Raw genomic sequence first — 13,098 nt, forward strand, 5'->3', positions numbered from 1 at the left:
TAAATGGAGGCAGTTAGCCACACATTCCATATCCTCCTCCATTCCTGACTCTCCTTCTTCCTTTGTCACTCCAGGCCAATGAAGACCAATTGTCATGCCCTGGATGGGGGCTTGCAAACTTTCAAGACCCCAAGCACAGGAGAATTAGTGACTAAGGGGTAGGAGCTTCAGGAAATGCTAAAGAAAGACCTTCAGGCTGAAGATAAATGACACTGAATAGAAACTCAGATCTACAGAAAGGATAAAGAGCACTTGAAACACTAAATAAGTAGAAAAACATAAAAGACTATTTTTTCATTCTTTTAATTTCTCCAAACTACATAAATTATAACACTGCACTTAAGGGATATAATTTATGTAGATATAATATATGTGACAACAACTGCATAAAGAATAGGAGGTGAATTAATTTATAATATCACAAGTTTGTTATATTTTCAGTAAAGTGGCACAAAATTAACTCTAATTAGGCTGTAATAGCTTAAGGAAAAATATTTCAATCCCTGGAGCAACAATTACAATTAATGGAAATAAGTGTGGCTAAATAGCCAGTGATCTAAATGAAAGTTTAAAAAATTTGCAAACATAAAAGGAATAATAAGAAACCATAATAATAATAAAACAACTTTGTTACAATAGATTCAATTTTTTTGGTGAGACTGACAAATTCCTTAAAACACAAATAGAAAATCTGAACAGCAAAAGTACTGAACTTGTTATTTAAAGTCTTTCCACAAAAAAAATTTCAGGCCCACATGGTTACGTTTATCAATCATTTAAGAAATACCAAACTTACACAGACTCATATATCTAACCGACTTGTTTTGTAAGATTAGCCTTACCCAGACACCAAAACCTGATAAAGTTCTTACAAGGAAATATAGTTATAGATCAGTATCACTCGTGACTATAGATGCAAAAACAAAATATTAGCAAATTTGATATTTGCTAAGTAGGAAATTAACATTTGTTAGGCATTGCCATCTAGTTGATTGTGACCCACTGCAAGGCTATAATGACTGGTAGATTGAAACTGCTGACCTTTTGGTTAGCAGCCAAACTCTTAACCACTGTACCACCATGGCTTCAATATTTGCTAAGTGGGGGTTTATCCCAATAATGGAAAATTAGTTTGACATTGAAGAATCAAATAATGTAGTTTACCCACATTAATGGTATAAAGAAAAAAAGCATGTGATTGCCGCAATGAATAAATTAAAAAACCAAACCCGTTCGTTGTCTTTGAGTCAATTCCGACTCATAGCGACCCTATAGGACAGAGTAAAACTGCCCCATAGAGTTTCCAAGGAGCTCCTGGTGGATTCAAACTGTCAACCTTTTTGGTTAGCAACCGTAACACTTAACCACTATGCCACCGCGGTGTCCTCCTAAGGGCTCCAGCCTTGAAAACCCTTTGGAGCAGCTCTACTCGGACACACATGGATTTGCCATGAGGTGAAATCTAGTCAACGGCAACAAACGATAAAGTGTATATGTATACATACGTAAATGTTGCTTAAGTGTTAAAAAGCAAACATGTCACTTTGAAGACTAAGGTGTGCCTTACCCAAGCCATGGTGTTTTCAATCTCCTCATATGCATGGAAAAACTGAATGATGGATAAGGAAGACAGAAGAGGAATTGAAGTCTTTGAATTGTGGTGCTGGTGAAGAATATTGAATACACCATGGGCTGCCAGAAGAATGAACAAATCTGTCTTAGAAGAAGTACAACCAGAATGCTCCTTAGAAGCAAGGATGGCGAGACTGCTTCTCATGTACTTTGGACACGTTATCAGGAGGGATCAGTCCCTGGAGAAGGACATCATGCTTGGTAAAGTAAAAAAAAAAAAAAGTAAAGGATCAGCAAAAAAGAGGAAGACCCTCAACAAGGTGGATTGACACAGTGGCTGCAACAAGAGACTCAAGCATAACGACAATTGTGAGGATGGCACAGGACAAGGCATTGTTTCATTCTATTGTACATAGGGTCACTATGAGTCAGAAGGGAGTCAATGGCACCTAACAACAACTATATATATATGCTTAACCCACTGCCGTCGAGTCAATTCTGACTCATAGCGACCCTATAGGACAGAGTAGAACCGCCCCATAGAGTTTCCAAGGAGCGCCTGGCAGATTCGAACTGCTGACCCTTTGGTTGGCAGCCGTAGCACTTAACCACTACACCACCAGGGTTTCCATACATATGCTTATACATATATATATTCCAAACAGCATTTTGAAACGGTATCTTACTTTGGAGTTAAGTTCTACTGTATCTTGAGGCCTCAATGGGCTAAAATTTGCAAACCTTGTTGACAGGTTCAGTAGAGACATAAATATAAATTGTTTAGTCTTCATTTTCATTGATAATCAATACAAGAAATGTGCCTTTAGGGCATTGGGTAGAGTTTTTATAGCTTAACTTGTTCCTTAAACATGTTGTCATTTAAAAACATTTGTTGATCTCTCTAATATTAATGTATTAATGTGGTCTTCATCCTGGCAGCTTTACAGAAGGAAAAAATAAAACTAAAAAGGATGTTCCTCTTGGCCTTCTTATTTTGTAATATAGACGGTTAAAGTGTAGAATGTTTTATGAAAGAGCAAACTGAATTGCAGAAAGTGATTTTTGAATAATTTCTCAAAGCATCAGTCACTGTAAAACAGTACCCAAATCCGAATGGGCGCCATTCAGTTACATTACAGCAGGGTGGATTTTAAGTGGTACTCAAGTGCGCAGAAAAATGTAATAAAAGGAGTGAGAAATATGCCAAGTTCAAATCAATAATAATAACGCTGAAAGGAAAGAGTAACAACAACATAAAAAACAGTTGCCATTGAGTCGACTCCGTGTTGCAGAGTAGAGCTGCCTTCCACAGGGTTTTCGGTGGCTTTCATTAAAAAAAAAAAAAAATTTTTTTTTTTTTTCATATTTCCGAAATAAATCAGCAGCACTTTATTTCGAGGCACCTGTGTGTGGATTGGAATTGCCAACCTTTTGGTTAGTAACCAAGCACGTAACCCTCTGCCACCCGGGGACGATACACACAGACAAACATACGCCTCTGTGTGTGTCTCTTTATTTTACAGATATGGGTGACAGACAAGTTTTCCAACATAATTACATCGTCTAGATACGAGGTTTTATCCCTAAAATTTTAGCAGTGGAAACCAACCACCACTGATTTAATGTATTAAAGAAAAATTTGAGGGAAGTCTTTTTCCTAGAGCCCAGGATGTGTATTTTGCATAATGGAAAACACTAAAAATAACGGGCATAGCAGATTTAATATTTAATATAGCACTAACTGACACAATGATGGTTTGAACTGAATGTATGTCATCTACAATTGACTCCATGACTTTTTTTTTTTTTTTTTGGTATGAATAGAAAGATGACTAGCACTGATTATGAGGATTTCTGTATGAGTTCATTTCGTAGGATTTTGGGCTTTGGTGTAGAGGCAATTGTAAAACCCTGGATTATTTATAGAGACATTTGAACTGGATAAACACAATTTTCCTTTTTTGAGTTTTCAGACCATACAAAGAAATAACAAATAAGAGAGCAATTTAATGTTTCCACGGAGTGAATATGAAATGATTAGTCATTAATCCCTTGTTTTTTACAGCTGGAAAGATAGAATGTTAAATACTAATGTATATAAATAGCATCGATTCAGGAATTTGAACACACAATAGAGCTACTTTCTCAAAATCTGGTCTTCTCACCAAATGTTAGATGCAATAAAACTTTTAAACCACCACTCTGGATACTCAAAGACCACTAAGACAGAGTAAACAGCCTTGCAGAAAAAATAAAAAGACCTATTCCCAGGGACAAAATGGCAGCCAACGGTATTCTGAAGGTATTGGAAGCAGATGCAATTTCCATAGATTTTGTGTAGTTAAGAGCACAGGTAGTTGGAGCTATGGAAAAGTTGTCATTGCCAATGACCTGACCTTGGAACCTTCTCAGAGAGCCTGAAAAGTCTGACGTTTGTATTTGTTTTCCAATAGAAAGAATTGATTGTTCCAGAAGAGAAAACCCTGGAAGAAGGTCCCCGGAACACAGAGGAGAAGGAGCAATAAACCAGGATGAGAAAGAATCAGATGAGAAGTCATTTTCCGGAAGCTTCTGTGGCCAGGGGTTTCCTTAATCCCGGGGGATGTGGGATTAGAAATAGATGTTGTTGTTGTTGTCGTCGTTGCTGTTGTTAGGAGCCCCCGGGGGTGCAAGCTATTCAGTCCTCAGCTACTAACAGAAAGGTCGGTGGTTTGAATTCCCCCACAGACACCTCGAAGACCTGACGACCTACTTCCAAAAAATCAACCGTTGAAAACTCTATGAAGCACAGTTCTACTCTGACATGCGTGGGGTTGCCACGGGCCACAATCGACTCAACGACAACTGGTTTTACCGGGCCAACTGAAAAGACTTCACTGGCCACACATGACAAAACCTGTAGAACTTACAGAATTAGTTTAGTAAAGTCACTAAATCAACAAACAGCAAAGACAACAAAACTGCTACCAAAACAAGGGCTGGTGGGCTAATTGCCAGAGTTGCCACACTGACGTTTTCTAGAATAAATAAATGCCGATGAGTCCATACTGATATAGATGAATGAATAATTGAATAAATAAATGGGGAGGAAAGATTAGATCTGCCTTACAGTGCCCGAGTGGAACAACGATTAAATGCTCAGCTGCTCACCAAAAGTTTGGTCTTTCAAACCTACCCAGCAGCTCTCAGGGAGAACAGTTTAGCAATCTGCTTCTGTAAAGATTACAGCCTAGAAAACTCTGTGGGGCAGTTCTGCTTTGTCACATGGGGTCACTATGAGGCCAAATCAACTCAATGGAGCCTAACAACAGCAACAAGAAAAATACACCAGCAGGGTTGGGCAAACACCACAGTTATAACTATTGCAGTCAAGATCCATTAGTGTATTCTAAAATCAGAGGAAAAAAGATTGAGGAGAAAGAGAATATTTGTATCATTTTAAAGTACCTTGCCCAAAGTATTTATCAATCACAAATGGAAAAATAGTAAATTTATAGTGGAGAAACCTGGCAGGCACCATCTTAATCTCTTGAGTGAGTACAGAAGTAATTTAAGAAGAAACAAATTTCTTTAAAAAGATTAATTAAAAGTCTATTGAATGTCCTGAGAATTTTGGGAATATTGTAAAACAAATACTCACACAGAACCAAGCCTGGATGCTATGAAAATGATATTCAAGAGAAAATGATATCCAGTGGTTGAAATAGCATTTCTCTGCTATAGGAATTTTTAATATAGTAATGTGAAATGATTTTTAAGCTGTTAAATTAGTTGCAAGCCCTTGGTGCTAGAAATGTTCTAAAACTGTTTTGATACCTTTTATTTTCTTTTTAATTCACACAAGAAATAAACCAAAGCAAGCTAGGTTTTTATTAAGCTGTGTTCGAAAAACACACTGTTCCAAGTAAGCAGTCCAGCTTTTATTTGCAGGCTGTGTTTATTACATTTATTCAAATAAATTGTTCTCAATTTTGGAACACTGAATTAAACCCATAGAAGCGCAAGTTTAAAATGAGAAAAAAACTCAGAGTAACTGATTTCCCTACATTTTTTAACGTTTCTATTTTTTTTCATTATTGCACATAATTACTTTAAAACAATGGAAGCTTATAATAAATTATTTTGTCGTCAATATCATTGCCATGTGCAAAATTAAAGCTTTTAAATCAAGGAGAACAGGGAAGAAAATTCAGATAAAAATATGGTAAGTAGAATTATTGTTATTGTTGTGAGGTGCCTTTGAGTTGTTTCCGACTCATAGTGACCCTGTGTACAACAGGATGAAACACTACCCGGTCGCTTGTTGCTATGCTTCAACCCACTGTTGTAGGCACTGCGTCAACCCATCTTGCTAAGGGCCTTCCTCTTTTTTGCTGACCCTATACTTTACCAAACACGATGTCCTGATCCCGTCTGATAACACGTCCAAAGTACCTGAGACAAAGTCTCACCATCCTTACTTTTAAGGAGCATTCTGACTGTACTTCTTCCAAGACAGATTTGTTCATTCTTTTGGCAGTCTATGGTATATTCAATATTCTTTGCCAATACCATCATTCAAATGCATCAATTCTTCTTCAGTCTTTTTTATTCATTGTTCAGCTTTTGCATGCATGTGAGGCTACTAAAAACACCATGGCTTGGGTCAGAATGAGCTTAGTCCTTAAAGTGATGTCTTAGCTTTTTAACACTTTAAAGAGGTCTTTTGCAGCAGATTTGCCCAATGCAATGCATCGTTTGATTTCTTGACTCCTGCTTCCATGGGTGTTGATCGCGGATCTTCTCCGTTTATTATGATGTTGCTTATTGATCCAGTCATGAGGATTTTTGTTTTCTTTCTGTTCAGGTGTAATCCGTACTGAAGGCTGTACATAGTCTTTGATCTTCATCAAGAAGTGCTTCAAGTCCTCTTCATTTTCCGCAAGCAAGGCTGTATCATCTGAATATCGCGTGTTGTTAATGCGTCTTCTTCCAATCCTGACACCCTGTTCTTCATATAGTCCAGCTTCTCGGATTATTTGCTCTGCATACAGTTTGAATAAGCATGGCAAAAGGATGTAACCCTGACACCTACCTTCCCTGATTTTAAACCGTACAGTATCCCCTTGTTCTGTTCCAACAACTGTCCCTTGTTCTATGTACAAGTTCTGCAGGAGCACAATTAAGTGTTCTGGAATTCCCATTCTTCACAATGTTACCCATAATTTGTTATGATCCACACAGTCGAATGCCTTTGCGTAGTCAATAAAACACGGGTAAACATCCTTCTGGAGTTCTCTGTTTTCAGCCAGGATCCATCTGACATCAGCAATGATGTCCCTGGTTCCACATCCTCTTCTGAATCTGGCTCAAATTGCTGGCAGTTCCCTGTGGATATACTGCTGCAGCTGCTTGGGAATGATCTTCAGCAAAATATTAAACTCGTGTGTGATATTGTTCGATAATTTCTGCATTCAGTTGAATCACCTTTCTTTGAAATGGGCACAAATAGGGGCCTCTTCCAGTTGATTGGCCAGGTAGCTGTCTTCCAATTTCCTTGACATAGAGGAGTGATTGCTTCCAGTGTTGCATTCATTTGTCGAAACATCTCAACTGGTATTCCCGCACTCTTCTTTGCTCCTGACAGGAAAACCCATAGTTGTATCTTAGGTGGTCTCTCAGAAGCTTTTAAGACCCCAGATGCTACTCACCAAACTAGGATGTAGAACACTGTCTTTATGAACTATGTTATGCCAAATGACCTAGGTGGATGTCGCCTGAGACTATGGTCCTGAGCCTTCAAGCAAGTAACTCAGTCCCACACGGTATTTGGATATGTCTAAGAAGTTTCCATTACCGTGCCTCCTATGTGCTGTATTATATATTTGAATATTTATACAGTGCATACAAATATGTATATACAAATGCCCACAACTATACCCACATATGCATGTGGATGTATTCCCATATGCGCTCCCACAGCTATATAGCACATATATCTACCTATGTAACCACTCACAAATTTTGGTTGTTATTATTGTTGTTGCAGAATTCTATATGTAATAGAATTTACCCCATCTCACTGGGTCACCATGGGCTGGAATCGACTTGGCAGCAATGAGTTTGGTTGGTTTATGCTATAACATTTATTGTAGTTGTCCTTTATTTTTGTGTACCTCTCAGTGTCTCTATTTACCTTGGTCATGTTGTGCAGACCCTCCTTCTGTATTGCCTTTTCCTTCACCAGAATTAACAGGTATCTACTACCTAGGAGCCCTGGTGGCACAGTGGTTAAGAGCTTGGCTGCTCACCAAAATGTTGGCAGTTCAAATCCACCAGCCACTTCTTGGAAACACTACGGGGCAGTTCTACTCTGTCCTATAGGGCTGTTTTGTTTTTTTTTTATTAAATTTTATTGAGCTTCAAGTGAACGTTTACAAATCAAGTCAGACCGTCACATATAAGTTTCTATATACCTTACTCTGTACTCCCACTTGCTCTCCCCCTAATGAGTCAGCCCTTCCAGTCTCTCCTTTGGTGACAATTTTGCCAGCTTCCAACTCTCTCTATCCTCCCATCCCCCCTCCAGACAGGAGATACCAACACAGTCTCAAGTGTCCACCTGATATAATTAGCTCACTCTTTATCAGCATCTCTCTCCTACCCACTGTCCAGTCCCTTTCATGTCTGATGAGTTGTCTTCGGGAATGGTTCCTGTCCTGTGCCAACAGAAGGTTTGGGGACCATGACCACCGGGATCCCTCTAGTCTCAGTCAGACCATTAAGTATGGTCTTTTTGTGAGAATTTGGGGTCTGCATCCCACTGATCTCCTGCTCCCTCAGGGGTTCTCTGTTGTGCTCCCTGTCAGGGCAGTCATCAGTTGTGGCCAGGCACCAACTAGTTCTTCTGGTCTCAGGATGACGTAGGTCTCTGGTTCATGTGGCCCTTTCTGTCTCTTGGGCTCTTAGTTATCGTGTGACCTTGGTGTTCTTCATTCTCCTTTGCTTCAGGTGGGTTGAGACCAATTGATGCATCTTAGATGGCCGCTTGTTAGCATTTAAGACCCCAGACGCCACATTTCAAAGTGGGATGCAGAATATTTTCATAATAGAATTATTTTGCTGATTGACTTAGAAGTCCCCTTAAACCATGGTCCCCAAACCCCCGCCCTTGCTCCACTGACCTTTGAAGCATTCAGTTTATCCCGGAAACTTCTTTGCTTTTGGTCCAGTCCAGTTGAGCTGACCTTCCATGTATTGAGTATTGTCCTTCCCTTCACCTAAAGCAGTTCTTATCTACTAATTAATCAGTAAAAAACCCTCTCCCCACCCTCCCTCCCTCCCCTCCTCGTAACCACAAAAGTATGTGTTCTTCTCAGTTTATACTATTTCTCAAGATCTTATAATAGCGGTTTGATACAATATTTGTCCTTTTGCCTCTGACTAATTTCGCTCAGCATAATGCCTTCCAGGTTCCTCCGTGTTATGAAATGTTTCACAGATTCCTCACTGTTTTTTATCGATGCGTAGTATTCCATTGTGTGAATATACCGCAATTTATTTACCCATTCATCCGTTGATGGACACCTTGGTTGCTTCCAACTTTTTGCTATTATAAAACAGAGCTGCAATAAACATGGGTGTGCATATATCTGTTTGTGTGAAGGCTCTTCTTTCTCTAGGGTATATTCCGAGGAGTGGGATTTCTGGGTTGTATGGTAGTTCTATTTCTAACTGTTTAAGATAACACCAGATAGATTTCCAAAGTGGTTGTACCATTTTACATTCCCACCAGCTATAGGGCTGTTACGAGTCAGAATTGAGTCAATGGCAATGGGTTTGTTTGTTTTCTGGACTCTCTAGTAAGTGATTGTTCCTACCTCCCCCTTCCAACCCTGGTAACCATCAAAGAACATCGTTTTCTGTGTAGTGGTTAAGTGCTACGGCTGCTAACCAAAGGGTTGGCAGTTCAAATCCGCCAGGCACTTCTTAGAAACTCTATGGGGCAGTTCTACTCTGTCCTACAGGGTTGCTATGAGTCGGAATTGAATCGATGGCAGTGGGTTTTTTAAACCTATTCTTATCATTTTATAAAGATGATGTCATATAATATTAGTCCTTTGGTGATTGATTTATTTCCCTCAGCATGTCTTCCAGATTCATCCATGTTATGTTTCGTGGACTCATCTATTATTCTTTACCATTGCACCGTATTCCATTGTATGTATGTACCGCATTTTGTTTCTTTCATTCATCCCTTGATAGAAACTTAGGTTGTTTCCATCTTTTTGCTATTGTGAATAATGCTAGAATGAACATAGGTGTGCTTATGTATACCTAGGAGTGGGATTGCTGGATCACATGGTATTTCTATTTCCAAATTTTTGAGAAAATGCCATTCTGATTTCCATAGTGGTTATACAGTTTTACAATCCCACCAGCAGTGTATAAGAATTCCAATCTCCCCACAACCTCACCAACATTTGTTGTTTTCTCCTTTTGTTTTTGTCTTTTTTAATCATTGCCATTTTTGCAGGGGTGAGAGTCTATCTCACTGTAGTTTTAACTGGCATCTCTCAAATGGCTAATGATCTCAAGCATCTATTCATGCATTAGCCATCTGAATGTCTTCTTTGGTGAAGTGCCTGTTCATGTCCTTTGCCCATTTTTTGATTGGATTGTTTGTCTTTTTGTTGTTGAGGTGTTGAACTATTTCATATATTTTACAGATTAGACCATTGTCAGATATGTCATTGACAAAGTTTTTTTCCCAGTCTATATGTTCTCTTTTTATTCTTTTAGTAAAGTCTTTTAATGAACATAATTTTTTAGGAAGTCTCAGTTATCTAATTTATCTTCTGTTTTGTGCATTTTTAGTTACGTTTGATAGACTATTTATGCCATAAATTAGAACCCCTAGCTTTGTCCATATGTTATTTTCCAGAAACTTTTTCCTTTTAGGTTTAAGATTTAGGTCTTTGATCAATTTTGAGTTAGTTTTTGTGTATGGTGTGAGGTATAGATCCTGTTTCATTTTCTGCAAATGGATGTCCAGTTTTGCCAACGCCATTTGTTAAAGACACTATCTCTTCCCCACTGAGTGGACTTTGACCTTTTGTCAAAGATCAGCTGCCGCAGCTGGGTTCTCAATTCTGTTCCATTGCTTAACATGTCTGGTGTTGTACCAGTACCCGGCTGTTTTGACTACCATGGGTGCATAGTAGGGTCTGAGACTGGGAAGTGTGAGGCCTCCTACTTTGTTTTTCTTCTTCAATACTGATTTAGTTATTTGGGCCCTCTTTCCTTTCCATATAGAGTTGGAGGTAAGCTTTTACATTTTGTTAAAAATGCTGTTGGGATTTGGATCTATAGATTGCTTTGGGTAGTACTGATGTTTTCACAATGTTAAGCCTTCCTATCCATGAGCAGTGCCACAGAAGAAAGGCCTGGCAGTTTGTTCCCATAAAGATTACAGCCAAGAAAATACTATGGAGCTCAGTTCTACTCTGTAGCACACGAGTTTGCCATGAGTTAGAACCGACTCCACAGCAGTAGTTTTTTTTTTTTCTGCATTAAAAATTTAGTAATAAATGATAACGAGTAACAAACATTCCAGTGAGGTACTCCTATTGGTCACCTAGTCCAGGGTTTCTTAGGCTCCAGGCTGTTGGCATTTGGGGCCAGATAATTCTTTGTTGTGGAGGCCTGCCCTGTACATTGTAGGATGTTGAACAGCATCCCTGGCTCCTACCCACTAGATGCCAGTAGCACCTCCTAGTTCTAATCAAAAATGTCTTCAGACACTGCTGAAAGTTCCTTGGGGGCAAAATAAATCACCTGAGGCTGAAACCACTCACCTAGACCAAAGCTTGAACACTGACCAATTCTTTTTGGTACAGTGATTCTGTGTATTCTTTCCTTCTTCTTTTGATTCTTCCTGCATTGTTTAGTATTTGGCCCATAGAATTCCAATATTGCAACTCGAGGCTTGAATTTTTTCTTCAGTTCTTTCAGCTTGAAAAATGCAGAGTGTGTTCTTCCTCTTTGGTTTTCTAAATCCAGGTTTTTGCACGTCATTATAATACTTTACTTTGTCTTCTTGAGCCACCCTTTGAAATCTCTGTTCAGCTCTTTTACTTCACCATTTCTTCTATTCACTTTAGCTTCTCTATGTTCAAGAGTAAGTTTCAGAGTCTCTTCTCACATCCCTTTTGCTCTTTTCTTTCTTTTCTGTCTTTTTAATGACCTCTTGGTTCTCTTCATGTATGATGTCCTCGATGCCATTCCACAACGTGTCTGGTCTTCAGTCACTGGTGTTTAATGTATTAAATCTATTCTTGAGATGGTCTCTAAATTCAGGTGGGATATACTCAAGGTTGTACTTTGGCCCGTGTTGACTTGTTCGAATTTTCTTCAGCTTCAACTTGAATTTGCAATATGAGCAATTGATGGTCTGTTCCACAGTTAGCCCCTGGCCTTGTTCTGACTGATGATATCCAGCTTTCCCATTTTCTCTTTCCACAGTGTAGTTGATTTGATTCCTGTGTATTCCATCTGGTGAGGTCCACCTGTATAGTCACCATTTACGTTATTGAAAAAAGGTATTTGCAATGAAGAAGTTGTTGGCCTTGCAAAATTCTATCATGCAATCTCTGGCATCATTTCTATCACCAAGGCTATGTTTTCCAACTACCAATCCTTACCTCTGAAATTTTGAAAGTATCTGAAATGTCATATTGCTTGCCAAATTTTTGTTTGAATTCTTATTATGTCACTGTTTCTTTGTAATATAAAGATAATCAGACTTCTTTGATAAAGTCATTAAGGAAAAGTAATATAACAAAAAGAACCACCAGATTTTCCTTGGGGGTTCCATCACATAACTGCAGTAGAGGGAGCCCCCCTCTTGGAGAATCACAGGCATGAGGAGATCCGGATTGTATTATGCAATTTTTTCTATTATCATCTCCAGGTGTAGTACTTTGTGAAACTGTTTGTAAAACAAATACACTAGATGATTTCTAAAATTTCTTTTATTTCTTAAAAACCTGTGTATTTGTGAATTAAAAAAAAAAAAGAAATTTGGAATGTTTGATTTAACAAAAAGAACTTGAGAGTAAAGAAGTATATATACTATTGTTGTTTTTCGGCGCCCTCGAGTGGATTCCAGCTCATAGCAACCCTCACATGACAGAGCAGAACTGCCCCGTACAGTTTTCTTGGGTGTGATCTTTAGAGAGGCAGATTGCCAAGTCTTTCTCCTGTGGAGCCTGTAGGGTAATGCTGTTCGCCTATATGCATCCTCTCCCTAATGGAATCAGCTTTGCTCTTCCCCAAAGCATGCTAGGGATGAAATCAGGATGGGCTCTGGCTAAGGTACAAGGCCGGAAGTGGCATGGCTAGGCCAATGGTCAAGGCCAAGGAATGCCTTAGCAACAAGAAGGAAAACATCTGAGCCTGGACATGAAGCTCCTGGGTACACTGACTGCCCAAGGATGTGGGAGAAAAACAATGAGCCTCGGTCCCAACTGAAATGGTATATGAGCT

This window comes from Loxodonta africana, chromosome 26 (genome assembly GCF_030014295.1).
Source record: "Loxodonta africana isolate mLoxAfr1 chromosome 26, mLoxAfr1.hap2, whole genome shotgun sequence".
In the NCBI taxonomy this organism is placed as follows: domain Eukaryota; kingdom Metazoa; phylum Chordata; class Mammalia; order Proboscidea; family Elephantidae; genus Loxodonta; species Loxodonta africana.